At 44.1% G+C, this 17,080-nt stretch overlaps 1 protein-coding gene across 1 annotated transcript in view; it reads right to left on the reverse strand.

Moving 5' to 3' along the window:
• LOC310889389 (phospholipid-transporting ATPase ID-like) overlaps window positions 1–15,665 on the reverse strand; it is an 87,408-nt gene extending 71,743 nt beyond the window's left edge. Inside the window, exons 1-2 of the mRNA XM_083816776.1 lie at window positions 15,555–15,665; window positions 9,952–10,223 (exon numbers count right to left, since the gene is read on the reverse strand). The gene's annotated coding sequence lies outside the window, so the exon portion shown is untranslated. The remainder of the gene's footprint in view (window positions 1–9,951; window positions 10,224–15,554) is intronic.
• Window positions 15,666–17,080: the final 1,415 nt, after the last annotated feature.

The raw sequence follows: 17,080 nt of genomic DNA on the forward strand, positions 1-17,080 counted from the left end.
TCTGTACTGACCCATCTCTGAGATACCTTGTCCTTGCCCTACACTTTGGTCCCTGGGAAACATCTTCCCAACAACCACATCACTTCCTCCTTTGCCAATTTCTGAAATCATCACAGAGGGATGCAGCCTGCAAAGTAAGTTGTCTGGATTTCAATGCCTATGTACACGTACTCCAGGTGTTTGAGCTCCCATTGCAGTCAGTGTGGTTTGGGAAGAAGTTCAGCTGGCCAGCTGCAGCAAGGCAGCAGCAAGTTTGCTGTGAGCCACTGACGTGGGAAGGAGGAGCTCACTCTGCTGCCTTTCCAGGAAAGGAGAGCAAGTGGCTCCAAACCATGGTTCTTCATCTTTGAGTCCTCCACTTTCCAAGCTGGCCACTAGTCACAGATGGCTGGCGTAGAGCAGGATGGATTTACATTCATGCCATGAAGAACTTATTTCGGCACCACAGCAGGGAGAAAGATTTCCAGTCACTCATCCTGTTCTGGATTTCAGCTACAATCAAGGGGCAAAGCTCAGGACTTAGTGACATTGGCATTTAAGGCATGCCTCCTTCTTGGCCAGATCCTATGTTCCACCAAAAAGCAAAGCTGAGAGAGCAGTTGACCTTACCTGGAAAACACTGGACTCAGACATGCCTGTTGAGTTGGAAAGGTTTTGAATGGCTATATATGCCCCTGAGCAACCAGAGAGGATAACTGGAGGAGAGAGAACCAGGAGGGAAACACACCCTGGAACACCTTACAGAGCAGACAAACTAAATGCTAGGCCCTGGGAGAAGCCCTCCCTATGCAATGCAATATTTAAGACTACTTTCAACCTATCTACATTTCCGACCATCCAATATAGTTCAAAAGGGGCACTGATGAGCTTTTTTTTCTGTTACTGTCTTGTAACTCCAGTCTTGCCCAAACTGCAAGGTGTGAAGCTTGACCTGCTCTACCATGGTTGGTATCTCTTGCCGCAGAGCCAAGCTGGGCTCCCCCCACACCCCAAACCACGGAAATGTCCAGGGACCATTTCCACCCAGCCCTATCATCTCCAGCTCCCAAAACAACACAAGCTTTGCCCATACTAAGTGTGGGAGTCACAACTCCAGAAAAGCCTTTCTACGTGGTGCCAAAGGGTTTCCTCACAAACCCCCAAGGGTCAGCCCTAGATGACTGACTGTCCTCCCACAGCTTGTGCTTTCCTTCCCATTCCTGACCAATCCTGGCCAACAAGGAGGTCCTTGTGTAGTGGAGGAATAAGGAGTAAACCTCACTTTGGGGCCCACTGACCTATTTGTTGTTGTCATGAGCACCTACAAAGGCTGCAAGCGTTAAGATGGGCATCTTGTCCCAGACAGCCTCACTGAAAGACTTACCATCTTGTTCCTATTGAAAGTTGGGTGTAGGATACATAAGAAACATAGTACTGATAGGAACATTTTGGGACATTAATGTCCACCCCTTGAATTAAAAATACAGTGTAGGAAGAACCTGTAACATGCAATTTGCAAATTGCTAGAGGACAGAAAACACCAAGGCAATGATAAAGTGAAGAATGAAAGACCAAAGCACCCAAAATATGTTGTCACAGGTAAGGAAAGGTGTAGTGTAGTGACAATGTCCTTGGTCCCTACAGAGGAAGTAGCAGGTTAAAACTGTCCAGATTGGACAGCATAAAATCCTAAATGTTCCTGCTTTCATGGCCAGACTGTGGGAGGAAAATGAAATGGGCTCAGGAAGGCAATCTCACAAAGTGACCAGTTACTGCACAACTCTCCTTGCCTGTTGGGACCTACCCAACCACATTCATTTAACTGCTCTGCCAATGAACTGATGAAAGTTCTGATAAACTGGCAGAAATTCAGCATAACTCTGTTTGAAGGGATCCTCTGGATTCCTATGCACACACACAGTCCTTGGGTGGGATCTGAAATCTGGGGCGCAGCCTCAGTACAGCAGGTTCACGCAGCAATATTCCCATACCTCACTGATTATTCCAGCACTTGGGTGTTGTAAGGTACATGCCCAATGGAAATGGTCAAAAAATAGTTTCAGTGGGTGTGTGCAGGATAACATGACTCGTACTGGTCAGGATGCAGTGGAGGGCCACTTATCTGCAGCAGGTAGAAATTCCCCTTCTCCATCAGACCCCTGTCCCAGTACTCTTCGCCTTTAACAAACAACGATCCTCTGGGGAAATTCATGAGAAATCCACAAAGGTGGAGCCTCTTGCGTATGAAGGGAAAGCAGCAGCTTGCTCTGATGACTATTGATCTCATCTTCCTGGCACTAACACCAGCTAACATGATACCTTCTTGATATTTTAAAACTGAAATTAAAATAGTTTCTGTCTTTCTTCCCTTTCACAGCCCAAAAGAGACAGAGCAGAGGTGAAAAACTTCTAGCCAAAGAGTGTTTATATGGGTTCAGCTGTTCATATTGCATTGAAGAGGAGATAAAATTTGCATTCAGGGAATGAGGCCCAAGATCAACCTGTCCCTGAGGTCCAGTTCCTACCAGATTTGGTATCTTGCACTTACAAACTCCTCCTGGCCAACAGTTTCATTGCCCTGGTTGGGAAGGGGCTGTTGCAAGAGTGGAAGTCTTGCAGGGACCTGAAACACCTGCAGTGATCCTGTTAAGGGATTCGAAGCACACTGAAATCAGTAGGAGCTGACGGAGATACACCTGGCACAGGATTGTATTCTTGGGCTATAAATCTGCGTCTCTTTATTTGCTGGTGACACAGCACATGCCCAATTGCATGGGGAGAGCACGGGGATTAATTAGCAGCGGCCCCAGATGTGTCCACGCTGCTTTTAGCACATATTTCCTAATCACCTTCAGTGAACTAAGTGGAATCCCGGAGGAAGGGGGAGGACGGGGGAGATTGGGAGGTCTTGTTAAAAGCTAATCATGCCTACATGAATAGAAAAATCAATAGCTGAGGGCAAAGCAACAGCCCAGCCTGTTAGAGCCTCAGATTAAAGTGCCCTTTGTAACATGGGTATTACACGAGACCTCCCGCTGTTATTTGCAAGGCAGTAGATGCCACAAACACACATCCTGTATCTGGTGGCACTTCAAAGACTGTCACATGCACGCTCCTCAGACACATCAAAAAAAAACACAGCTCATACCACTGAGGAATTAGGATACCCCCCGATGGGACTCTGTGCTTGATCACACAGAGGGAATCCAACTCATGCAGGGTGAGCAAAAAGCCTGGGTATTTTGGAGTCTTCCCAAGAGCTGTGCTTAGGGGAAAAATGGGTTGCACTCTGGGGAGAAGCAGCACTTTTGGTACGGTGTGACATGACCCCAAGGGCTACATAACGGCTGTGAAACATTTAATCTCCTCTGGTCTCCCAGAGATGCTCTAGCCCTCGTTGAACTCATACCAGGTACTGTCTATAACCTCTGCTGCAGTGGGACAGTGAGCACTGGTGCCTAAAATGTGCTAAGAGGGATCGGCAAGAGGGAGGCAAGGGCTGCAGTGGCTCTGCACTTCGGTTTTCCAGCCAGTAATCACAGGGGACACATCCACTGCTCTGCTCAGGCTGTTCCGTGCTGCAGGGCAGCTCCATCCCCCACTGCCACCTCGCTGGGTTTCTGTACTAAGTGTGCGTGAAGGGGATGGGAGGTTCCTGGATCTTCAGGGGACAGATAGCTTCTGTATGCCCTACAGCATCACCCAGGGACCTGGGAGTTATTTGCTTAACCCCTCATGGTTATTTTTGTGTATTGCTCTGACAATCAATCATCCTTCACATGGAAAACTCAGGTGGCACTGCGGGAGGATTCCTTTAAATATCATGTTGCATTCATTATGTTCATAAGCACTATCAATAGTTCCCAATTAAATGTACCATGTGTATGTACATCTGCACTCTCTCTTTTCCAGGTTACAATCACATACATCTTGCCAAGAAAAACACCGAGGCAACCTGCTGCCTTGCATGAAATTCTCCCTAGCATCAACGATCTTTTATATATTTTATATTATCATTTTCAACATTACATCTTTGTTATGCTAGCACTGAAAACTGAGACTGGGTGACTTCTTGTCCTATCCTACCTCAAATTCTGTGAGCTCTGAGAAGAACAAGGAAACCCCTGCCTTGTGGTCAGGACCATGTCAGAAAAAAAATAAAAATCTTATTAAACAAGAATTGGCGCCCCTCTGAAACATCAAATTTTAGCTAATTATCCAAAGATCTAAAATGGCTGCTCTCATATATTATGCTAGCATAAATTAAATAAATGAATAAATAAACCACCACATTGATTTCCCTGGAGATTTCCCCAAGGAAACTGTACGGTATTTTTATCAACAGCTTGATAAAATGCAACACCACCTTTGCAGTAAATAAGCAGCACACAACCATGGCTCTGCCAGCATGGCCACTGCACAGGCATGCCAGGGCCTGGCACAGGCAGCCTTTGCTTTTATTCAGTGCAGCTTTTTTCATGTTATATTGTTCCCTCCTGTGCTCTCCAGGTGTTTAATAGAAACACGTGTTCCTCGGCACTCAGACGGCTGAGAACAAAGGCCTGCATTATTCTCACCTCCGTGTTTAAGCAGTGAATTCCCGCTAACTTGAATGGAAGTTATGCATGTAAATCCCTCTGCAGCCATATGAAAGAAAGAGAGGAATAATCTGATGGGTGCGCAGGGCCTTCAGGGCGTGATTGCAGAGTTAATTATTCTCCCAAAAACTCTACAGCAATTTACAAAACCCTGGATGGGGACAACACAGCAAAACAATTCAGGGACTGGGGTGCACACCCATGGGTGCTGGGGTACAGCTCTTGCTTAAGGTTAATTGTGTCCATTGCTCCTGTTGGGGTGTGATGCAGCATCACAGAAGACCGTTATATTAAAGGGGATATATGGAAAAGGAGGTATTTAAGAGAGGTATTTATTATTAAGAGAGGCAGGTATTTAAATTAACCCCCTTATTGCCAGGGTTATGATTTTTCACACCATGTTTTTTTTTCACATGCTGCTCACAGAATAAAACTAGTTGTGGACCCCATAAGAAGAGGGGCATTTGCTGCTTCTGATAGTGATCAAGGCTGTACCAGTATGTCTCCAGAAGGCAAACAATGTGCAGCCTGAAGCTAGGAATGTGCTAATGAAGGCATACAGCAGAAAACTTAATCAAAGACTCGGAGAGACGAAAGGGAATTAAATAAGGTATCAGCAGTACGGTGCAGAAATGAATGTCTAGTCAGGGGAAATAAAAGGAGTTTTCTTAACACAGAAATAAACAGCAACAACAAAAAACAAACCCAAAACAAAACAAAACAAAACAACAAAAACAACAACAACAAAAAACAAGAAGAACAGAAAAAAACACAGTCCTCTGGCTTGGTGTGACACAGAAAGAAAAGCTCAGCCTTTGCTCTGTGCCTCCTCTCCCCAGGGAGGGGGATAATCTTCGGATTACCCTGACAGGACATCCCAACTTAAAATAATAGGGGTGGAAGCTGTGTTTAGGTCAGTGCAGCTGATGAGAAGCAGTACTCCTATGCACAATCTTCAGGGTGTGTTTTGTTATTTTAGCCTCTTTTTGTGCCATGCTCCAACATTTCCAATTCAGGTTTTTTTTTGTTTTGTTTTTTAACTTCCTCACAACCTTGACTTCTGGCAAGCGACAAAGCACTCCTCATCCATGCGGGACGTGGCAGATCCCAAGAGCTGAGCACTGCGGTGCCCTGCCCATCGCCCAGCTCCGGATAAGGGTACTGGTACCCTCAGCATACTGCTTAGGCTGGTTCGACATCTGCTATTGCAAGGCTTGTGTGAAGAAGCATCTTCTAAGGACTGGTAATATCTGGACACATTCCCTGGCATGAAGCAAAGTGCTAGAAAACACATGTAATCCCTAAAGACCTTTGTAACAATGGTGTAATCAGAACAGAATTAATGCCCTGTGTGGGTAAGCGCGGGTTGTAATTTCTCTTAGAAATAGCAAGATTGGATTAGCTTTGGGGGAGAGAGTGGTACAGAGATGCAAATAGCTCAGACAAAGGTCTGAGTGTTTCTTTGGATGTCATCTGCTGATCAGGGAGTGTCTGCCCAGAAAGGCACTGACATTAATTTTCTCCTACAGTCAGTCTGCTATTTTGGCCATGGGAGGAAATGTAGCATAAAACACAAAGAGGCCAGACAAAAGCAGTTTCCCAAACAAATTTTTGGATCATATCTGGGAAAAGAGTTACACTACTCCAGGAAAAAAAAAGAAACTCTGTAAAGCAAAAAAAAAAAAAAAAAAAAGCAGCACATATTAGCCTGCCCAGCCCTCTTGTAGCACAGCTTTACAGCTAGGGCTAACCAGAAAGGTTCCAGAGAATGACGATCTCTGGCAAACAGACAGAGTCAGAAGTAGTGTCTGGCCGCCAGCTGTACCTGGGAAACCTCTCTGTTATGTGGCAAAGTAGTGGGTAGGTTGTCTATATGTTGAGACTGCCAAAAATGTGTGTGATGTGAGGCAACCGTGCCAGGGAGGCATGAAATTTAAATACACCAAGGTGTATATTGCTTCATTAATCAACATCTGGAATGGCACTCTAGCGTTGATCCCAATTATATTTTAAATATTATTTCAAAAGTTTTATAAGTCTGAAATATTTACACAATGCATCTGTTGCTCAGAACAGCTCCACAACAGACCCCAGTGTTCAAAGGCTAGAAAGCAGGCACAGAAGAAAGATATTCTGCGTTGGATCTATGTGGTGTCTACTGACCCCTTTATAGTTGTGGTTGCTGCTGCTGCATTTCAAAATCCACAGGCTGCCTCCAGCATTTACCATTCATTAGTGGTGGAAAGATTTGAATGAGCAGTTTTTTGGAGGCTGGCTTCAGTCTGCAGCTCATCTTATAAGTGTCCTACAACTATGATCAGGTCTGTCCATTTTTGGTACATGTTTCTAGTCTTCTGTTTGTTACTGAAACAAGAAGGGGCCTCCCTAGAGCCTCTTACAAGCATCCGAAGGAAAAATACAAATACAAATACAAATACAAATAAAAATAAAAATAAAAATAAAATTAAGGAAGGCACTTAGGGAGAGTAGGGTAGAGTAGAGTAGAGTAGCGTAGAGTAGAGTAGAGTAGAGTAGAGTAGAGTAGAGTAGAGTAGAGTAGAGTAGAAGAAAAGAGAAGAGAAGAGAAGAGAAGAGAAGAGAAGAGAACAGAACAGAACAGAACAGAACAGAACAGAACAGAACAGAATAGTTCCATTGGAAGGGACCTAAAAAGGCCAAGTCCAACTGCCCAACCACTTCAGGGCTAACCAAAGGGAGCAGTGAAGGCAAGCTAGCAAAAGTAAGAGGATACAACTTAAGAGGGTGTTAATCAGGGTAGCCATGGCTTACAGACTTGCAAATAAACATGAATCATCAATTTCTGTTTGGATGACAGCTCCTAGAAGTTACAACTACTCAGGAGGAGATGCACGCCTGTCTGGATGACTTGGTTATGGGAGAGCAGCCTTCAGGAGATGTGGGAAGTAGGAAGCACATCAGCCATCCCACCCCGGTGCGGAGCTGGAGCCTTTGGGAAGAAACACTCAGAGACAGAGAGTGCCTCCACGTCTACAAGGGCACTGCACCACTGACAGAAGGGTCTAGAAGATAATAGCAGGGAGAGCAATCCTAATCAGGCTACAACACAGCAGTCTGTTGAAACAAACCATAAGTTAAGCAAAATAATTGTTCTCACTCCCCTCATGGCTGTATCCATATCTTTTGTACTGTTATAAAGCCACCAGTACAGATTTAAGATGGAAAAGTAAACTGAATCTTATTTGTCCAAGAAGTGAAATGGCCAGTGGAGAAAGTGTTGGCAACATTCCTTACAACAACAGCAGTATAAATTGCACAAAACAACAACTCTTATCAAAGGGCAGGGAAAAGAAAGTGACGGTCTCGATGTTTAACTAGTGGGTAATCCAGGTGGTCACTGAAACCACAACCTGTAGTAGCTGCAAGTCCCAGTAAACTCAGGATAATGAACAATGGAGCAGGTAGGAAGCAATGGATGAAAGCATGAATTACCTACGGATGGGGGCAGGGCACAGAGGCCCCTGGGTTGTATCAGGGAAAGTGAAAAGGAGCCTTGTTCATCTACAGGCTGCAGTAATTGGCTTTGTCCATAGGGCATGTGCCCGGTCTTGACCTTGGATTCACTGTTGTGTTTCCCAGCCTTGGTGGAAGACTCTCACACTGCTGTTCTCCATACAAGGAAAAGCAAAGACCGTGATCTCCTTGCATTTCCTCCTAACAATGGTCCTGCTTGGGATACAGCTTTGGAAGCACTGGCAAACTACACAATTCAACTTTTGAGATGGAAAAATCATTTTCATATCTAAAAATATCACCATCATATCACCCTACACACATAGAATAATCTAGTCCTGCTCCTCCTGGAGCCAACGCTGAGCACATGCAAACATTAAGGGGTCCTAGGCTGGACCCACAAGTGTAAAGGATCAGACAGATCTCCAGATTAAGCACTGTTACACCAAGTGCATGGCAAGTGTGCCTCCAACAAGCACACAGCAGTCTCTCCAATGCAGTGATGGACCTTCCAATGATGCTGGAAGCAGATTTCCAGCCTGACTTGAAGAGAGTTACTCTCTCAGCAAAAATGCTCTACTTTGATATCAGCAAATTAGCGTGCTCCTTTCCTTTCAGTAACTTTTTTGCTTAAGCCTGGAATAGTGACTTTCAGTAACGCTAAAACATAGTAGGTTGTGAATATCCTAAGAATTAGAACCAAAGCTAAAGTGCAGCAAGTCACACATTTGACTAAAGAGAGAGCCGCAGAGAGCTTTTATCACTAAGAAAAACAAGGCATTCACTCAAAAGGAAGTAAACAGCTTCTCCTGTAACGTGAACCACAGGATATTTTGCTCTGATGGTTTGCAGCTGAGTAACAAAGATATAAAGAGTACCTCTATCTCTGATAGTATGGCCTTAACCTTTCCTTTTAATACTATTTTTGAAATAAATTATAATTTGCAGAGATATACATAAAGGTTAGTGCAGAAAGTTAATTTTAGCATATAAAAAGTCCTCTCCCTTGTGAACTCATTTAGCAAATCTCATGCAGGCTTCTGTTGGACTTTTGCTTGTGTCAGGATACCCAAATTGTCATGTGTAGAGTGTCTTACTGCTGGGCTAAAAGTCAAACTAGTATTAAATACGAGGGAAAGGCAGAAGATATCCTATGTCAGATAAGACAGGATTCTGGGGGAGAAGTGGCCATTTTTCTCTGTAGTGCAGAAGAAACTTTGGATGTGTTTCATCTAACCAGTTCTTCACATTCATAGTCTTTGGGTGTCCACCAGTTGGCCTTCTAGGTTTACACCCTCCAGTTTTAAAGTCAGGAGACCATTTATCACTTACTGTACAACAGGCCAGCAAACAACACTCATTAATTGACTCATCTCCCACTCTGAGCTAGAGCACGTCTTCTCTGGAGCCAGTTACAATGCAAAACCTCTCCTGATGGAGGTAAGATGTTCCCATTTTTCATGTCTTCGCTGTTAAACTAGAATGCAGTTGCCATCAGCAACCACAACACTGAGAACATTTTAGGTGTAGGCACACAGAGGAGAAGAGGTCTGGATCTCCCTTCAGGGAGGCAGAAGAGGGGCCTAGATCTAAAGCCAGCAAAATGAACATGTGCTTTCCCACCGCCATTGGAAAACTTTGTTAAAGCCTCGCTTCTGTGGTCCAAACTCCCTCTACTTCTGTTTGTCACTCACACAGTAAAGCTGGCACTGCATAAAGAAAACTTAGACACACGACCTGTTCTTCTCCAGACCCAGCATTTACAGGTGCAGAAAAATCCAGTATGCAAAAGAAGAAAAAAACAAACACACAGCAAAAATACCTGAAATCCAGACACCTATTCAAGGCTTTACTTCTCTTCCAGAAGAAGAAATTGGCCTACCTGGCTGTTCTCTGTCGTCTTTTCTATCTGAAGCTGTTTGCCAAGACAAGCAGAAGGATTGTTTTCAGCACCACACAAAAAGCTGCGGCTTCTTTTAAAAACCCTAGAGGATTATTCAGCAGAGCATGCCAGGCTTCTCCCCAGCGGAGCTGCGAAGCTCGCTAGGGAGCACCACGCTTTCCAGGATCTGGAGGTAAACCCGCGCAGGGACAGGCTGAATGTGATCCAGGAGCTGCAGGATGTCTCGGTGTGCTTCGTGTACTCAGGAATGGCTGCAAGAGAAAAGGCAAAGTTCCCGAAGCCGTGGGTGGAACATGGCACTGCGTTGCACTGAGTAAATAAAAAGCAATTGATCCTTGGACTTGGGTATGACATCAGGTATTAAAAAAGGTTTATACCATAGGCAGGACTCTATATTTCATCTGAGAGTAATGCGACCTTAAAACCCTGCTTGTGCTCATTGCTGCAGCCAAAGCAGTAGCCAGAGACGCAAACAAGACATTGTGCTCAACTTTGTGCAGCCAGCAGACCTATTTTCTTTTCACAGGTTGAGTATTTCAAACATAAAACATGTTTTTTCTCAAAGACTAGACATTTCACTACCTCCCATACAGACTTACAAAATGTATGCAACTTCAGTGGCATAATCAAGTATTTGAGGGGTTTATAGCCCTGAGTATGACAGGATCCTGATGCAGGCTTCTGGCTGCCATGCTTATGCTAACAAAGCACAGAGGTTCAACTTCTGACACACAATTATTTACTTCAGTGCCCTATTTATTCTTTAAAAAAAAAAAAAAAAGCAACAAAAATAATTCTGAAGTAGAGAAGAGACAGAGCTAGTCTAAAAAAATCACTTAAGCACAAATGGGGTAGTATGTAATATGAACACTTAAGATTTAAAAAAAAAAAATCTAAGTGACATTTATCAAACCATACCAGCATTGCAGATTTTCCTGCAATTTCCTGCAATACAAACCCCCATTGCTAACTCACAAGCTTTGATTTGCTCCTGTGGGCTGTTTTTCCACCTACTTTTAGGGCTGATGACATCTTCTGTCTGAAAAATTCAGAATTAGTGTCAGGTTTAAATACATTAAAAAATACATATATATTTAATGTTGACGTACCTTGCAACATGCTAAATTATTAACATAGAAGGCTTTTTAAAAGGTACTTCACATCTCCTTAACCATCTTGTCTGTTTGGTTGGGATTTTTTTGTATGTGGTTTGTTCCCAGCTAATGAAGAGACTTGTCCGTACCACTACTCTTTGTAGCTTTTTTCAAATTAAATTCTTTGGTTTTCAGTGCAGCAGATAGGATTACAAACATGGCAGTGAAAGCTTACTGCTTTATTTAACGTTCTCCCAGCAGATAATGGGCCGTGGTTATGACTAATAGGTTCATGCAAGCATTGAAAGAAGGAAGGACAGCAAACTGAGCAAACAGTGAAATGAGGCTCAAATCCATCCTCGCACCTGTGACAGATTCTGGGCAAGTCACTTGTTACTGCTTTAACTTCTGTTTTCTTATTCATAAAAGGGAATAATAATTCTTTACTTCCTCAAGAGATCAAGTAGGAGGCATCGAGGACTACGAGGCATTTAGAAACACATTGATGACATCTCAGTGCGTGAGAAGTGTTAATCCTCTCAGAGGTAAAAAGAGCATAAGTTATCTCAAAGTCCTGGTAAGAACAGTTTTAAAAAAGGGACTCTTCACCCTCTCTGGGAGGTAGAAGTGAATAAGCTTTTCTCTGCTCACTTTCAGGTTCTAGCACTGGTACATCACACTATTTTTAAAACAGAAAAATGGTTTCTAAAGGGAATAAAAAAAGAGAGAGAGAGAGAGAGATGCCACAATACAGCAGGATTCAGTTAATATCAATACTAACATGCCATCCTCTCCTGCTAGCATTTTGCCACCAAGCAGAGTGCCTCTGAGTCTGCATGCTGGTAGGAAGACTTTTACACAGCGTTCACAGTCAGTCTTGGAGGATACGCAAAATTACAATTCTTTCCTGTCTGTGCTGTTTTGGTCACTAAAGTAAAAATAACTTCAAATTAACAATGGCTAATAATTTAGAACTAAAAGTACAGCTTGAGATTAAAGCTTTCACTGCATGAGAACTCCTTTTGTTTGGAGTTAAAGAGCTACTGTTTAAGAATGATGCAATATTTCAGGGGGAAAGAAAGACGTGCTGCTGCCTAATGGAAAATCATTTTGCAAGAAGCACATACACAATTTGCTCCTCCCTTAACCTCCCTCACTCTTCCCCAAAGCTTTCTTGCAGAGAAATGCTTCCAAAAGTTGTTTTTTCCCTTCACAAAATACAACATAGCGGGGAGCGTTCCCCATCTTCTGCCTGTCTCCTTCCAGGTTCTAAACCATAGGTGAGATTGCTAACCTATCTCCCTTGTCCTTTGTGAATACAGTCTGTTTGTAGAGACCTACTGAAAGTATTTCTCCATGCTGAAGTTCTGCTTTAGAAACCTCCTGCTGTGTTGTGGCTTCCTCCTATGGCTGTAGTGTGCTGGGAAAGGGATGTGGCAAAGGACAGACCTCTAGTGATTTCTCACGGCGGTTCCAGCAGTGGGGGCACCAACCTTCCCGGAATGAGAAAGTTCAGCATAGCACTGGTAGATGAAGCAGAAGAAAACGAGGTTTGGTGCTCCTGCAGATCCAAGCAAGAAGGACAAAACCACTCTAACTGATGACTGTCCTAAAACACAGATGCATCCATCAGCCGTGTGATTTCACCCAACATTTTGGACAAGGGCCAGACCTTCATTCTCTAGGGCCTGCCATGCAGGCCGCAAAGACGGTGCAGTTTGTCAGTAATATATAACTGAATGCCTAAGAACATGTACCGGTTGAGTGTGAAGAGAAATGGGCACTTTGAGTTAAGGACGCCTTAGTTCAGAGCTGTTGGGTACAAATCTCCCTGCTAACAATGTGGTTATGCCACAAACCACTAGCGCAGTTTCATGAGACGTTGCCTTTGACACGAAAACCACCTCCAGAAGCTCCCGTTTGTCCACATCCTCAGACTGGGAGCTGATTTAGAGGAAAAAAAAAAAAAAAAAAGGAAAAAAAAGTACGTTTGCATTTTCAGTCGGGTTGTTTGCCTTATCTGCCTCCCTGCCGCAGGCATTAAGACAATGTCAGCACAATACAAACAGTGACAACAGAGCTTTTCAGCAGCTGAGTTCAAAACTTGGTCGCACAAAGACTTGTGTTGGCACAACCCACGGGATAGTGAATGCAAGGGTCTAGGTGAGGTCAACTTCTTAGTTAGCCACTTTTATGGCTGCAGCCTGTGTCTCTTGGAAGCATGTAGAGGCCATGTTTGAAGCCATATGGCAATAATATCAGCTAAAAAGTCACCCATGAGTGCCTAAAATATGGGCCAGAGGGTGGAAGTTACAGAAATGAGGGAAGATGGGAACTTTTGCTGTTGAATATTCAGCTTGACTGTTTACTGGAAACCCAATTTTGTGAAGTGTAGTTGCAACAAGGCAGCTTTAACTTGTCTTCAAAGACATGATCCAAGTCTCTGGAGGGAACTCCCATGTATATTCAAGACAGCTACCCAAACTCACTCGCAGAATTTGAAAGTCTCCTACAAAGAAATGTGCCAGCAGATGCTTCCTGACATTTAATGCTAAACACTCTCTAATGAGGCTATAAACAGCCCTTCACTCCAAAACATATGAAGGAGTAGCACAAGACCCCAGGGAGGGAGAGCTCTGTAGAAATGCAGCTATTGTTCCTGATTAGGATTCAGGGAGGCCTCTCCGGCATTGTTAATTCCGGCTTGATTTGTTCTAAGGCATGTGTCAGATGTTTGTTGCACAAACAGACTCCCTGGTGCTTGCACCACGATCAAAAATAAGAATAAGACACGCAATTAAAGAAAGTGTCACAATCTGAGTCTAAAAGAAGCACATGTCCATGTAATCGTTACAGCCCACTGCTGTCATGAGAGCTTCTGACCATAGCTTCCATTTTCACTTTTGCAATAGTGTGGTTGTCACCTTCCAGTGAATTTCAGGAAGATTTATGCGCCTACTTCCCTTTGGCTGTTGCGAAAAATCTCAGTTTCCCAGCAATTTGTTAGAATACCAATGACAAGACCTTCAAAGTGATAATTCCTGAGCCTTCTGGAGAAATGGGAAGTTTCGATCATGGCTAAGTACCCACAGAGAAACCTTACAGTGCTCTGAACTATCCTGTTAGCAGTAAAAAGTAGAGAACATTACAAGAAAAGAACATTAAAAGGCAAGAGAGACATATTTATAAAATATCAGCTAAGGAATAGTAACAGAAAAAAGCCCTGTTCTCAATAGGGGTGAAGCTCAGGTCATATCATTAGAGGTGTGCCAAGGCTTGTGCAAGCTTTATGATCAGGTTCACCTTCACTTTTCCTGTGACTGAAATTGCCATCATTAACACGATCGATACTTAAAATCACTAACGTTACAGGACTTTGAACTTACAACAGGATAATAAATTGGACTTTCACCCCAAGCACCTAGCTTTGTGGAAGCAAGTAAAAGATCACAAAATGTGCATTAAACTTAAATACACAGGCACTCCTACAACTAGAAACATTTAAAACATTACTATAAGTGATCGCTGACTTCTGTCTAGCATTGTCCATCCTGAATTAGAGCTTTAAAATGTTAAAAAATACTCTAATGTCACATCAATTACAATAGGGTTAATTAAAAGCAACGTAGTGCATAAGCGATGAAAATTCTTATCCCCCAAAATGTACAGCTCTGGTGTAATTCTGGGGATGGCAGGAATGTGAGAGCATGGAGGCTGCTCAGGAAGGGTAAGGGGTGCACAGATCTGACTCCCTCGCTCTCAAGGGGTCAGCTCCACCTTGAAGGGGTTTTGCTGATGAGAACAGGCTCACACACAGTGACATCCATGCTAGCAGAGGAGGAATCTTGGCAAAGGACTTCCAGAAACCTTCTGGTTGCTGGTTGTTTCATAAAGGTTTAGGCTCTTGGTTACTGCCAGTGATACCACAGGGGCCTTTGTACTGAGGCTGCCGAGATTCTGAAAGAGGTTTTGAGAGGGCAAATTAAGCAGGAATTATGTTTTTTTGGGATTTTTCGCACATTCCCTTGTTTTTCTGAGCAGCTGAATAGTTTCCCCTCTTCTCTGGGGACACTATGAGTTAAGCCAATGTCACAGACATACCTGAAAGCCTCTGTTCTCCTCAGCAACAATATTTAGGTTTTTGAAAAGAGGCATCTGACAAATAAGAAAAGGAGGAATAATTTTAACAATGACACACCCAAGGACAGTTTAAATACACAGTAGAGTGAGTTAAAAAAATTTAAAAGAATATTTTGTTAGCATTGTTTCCTCATTTCCCTACAGGTTTTTGGTGTTCCTGAGTATGTTCCTTGCACGCCGGGGACGCTGTTGAAAGATGCAAATTCAAAACCAATGTGACGACTCCTGTGATATCCCCTAGCTACCAAAATAAACCTTTGGTTTAGTTTTGCAAAATCAAGCTTCCTGCTCTCTCCCATCTCCTCTCAATAAAAGAAAAAGGCTCGACTTAATAGGTGCCCTACTTACCTAAGGCTTTGATCTCTTGCAACTCTCCGCTAACAGAAGTTGGAAATGATTTCTGAAAGAGCCTCAGCATGTGTGAATTCACAACCCAGAGAGTTACTTCGCTTTCCAAGAGGGCTGGCTTTAGCACTGCGTCACTTCAAAGGAAAGAGGGGAGCCGTTTTCCCTGTACCGCTCCATTTTCCCCCTCCGCTGCCTCTGGATGCCGTCAGCTGTGGCACCTGCGATGTTTCTCAGGACAGGCCCCACACTGAACTTCTCTGAACCATATCCAGGGAGGGAAATACACTCAGAAAAGGCTTTGGTTTTCTTTGCAGCGCCAAAGACAAGCCAGGGCAGCAGCCTCCTCCTGTCCCAGCCCCACCTGCAGCACCCCCCGCAGCAGGAGCAGGCTGGTGTGACGCAGGGGATGGTTTGTGCCCACCGTGCCCTAACGGAGGGACTTTGCTTGCTGTCACCAGCCCTTGGCCATACACAATATTTTGAGGGTTTGTACTTCCCCCCCACACACCATCCACATGTAACTGCCGTGTCCAATTCACAAGGTGACAGACACCAAAACTGGGCACTTGGGAGCGTTTCCAAATCTCCAGCATAAACCACGGCTGCGCTCCAATCCCTGCCCTGCTGGGTCTTGCCTAATACATAATCTCTCCCCACCAGGTGTCATGCCGTGACTCCTACTGGGAGGAAACTTGACTAAACGCTGTTTCTCCGTGGGGATGCTCCAGGTGTCCACTTAGACCAAGGCACGGTCTGGGCAACAGGAGGATGACGAAGCCCTTCGTGGGTGCCACCACGCACCCAGGACAGCCGGACTGCCACATGGACAGAGCTGTGCTTCCAGTTATGCCTTCAGTCCGAGTGGTTGATTTAATGCCTAAGAATCAACACAGGGATACGTGCTGTGCCTGCACAGCCCACACCACCGCTGCTTTCCTGAAGAGGCAGGAAAGTCAGCTTGCCCCATAGCATGAAAATTAACCAGTCTGGGTTGCTTTCCAATGCTAATACTGTTTTAACAATAACCTGCTATATGCGGTAAGGCTCCACCATCCTGTTTAAGACATTTTCTATTAAAATCTTCTCTGTAAAATACATTTAGTTTGGAACTTAACAGGAAACAGCATTCAGCATGGATAATACCTGACTGGTACAGCTCTGTGGCTCACCTGCCAGTTGTCCTCGAGCTGAAAAGGGACCGGAGGCTTTTTTCCCAGATGATCATTTCTCCTGATTTTTGTCATGTCTCACGAGCCTTTGTTCCAAGGCCTCTATAAAGAATTCTTTATGCTGTATTTGAGCAGTAGCTGTGCCAGACCCAGCTCCTAACAAAAATAATACGATTAACCTGGCACAGAGAGCCCTGCGGTTGGCTGGGGTGGCTCTGGGCCAGCAGAGCTACGCTTGCAGAATCTCATCCTTGTATTTCTGCACGGCAGCCAATTGCACAGCATCACTCTGCCCAAAGTAGGGCCCGTAACAGAGGTAAGCACTTACACAAGTGGCAAAGAACGCATTTCTCCTGG

This window comes from Anser anser (genome assembly GCF_964211835.1).
Source record: "Anser anser genome assembly, chromosome: Z".
NCBI lineage: Eukaryota > Metazoa > Chordata > Aves > Anseriformes > Anatidae > Anser > Anser anser.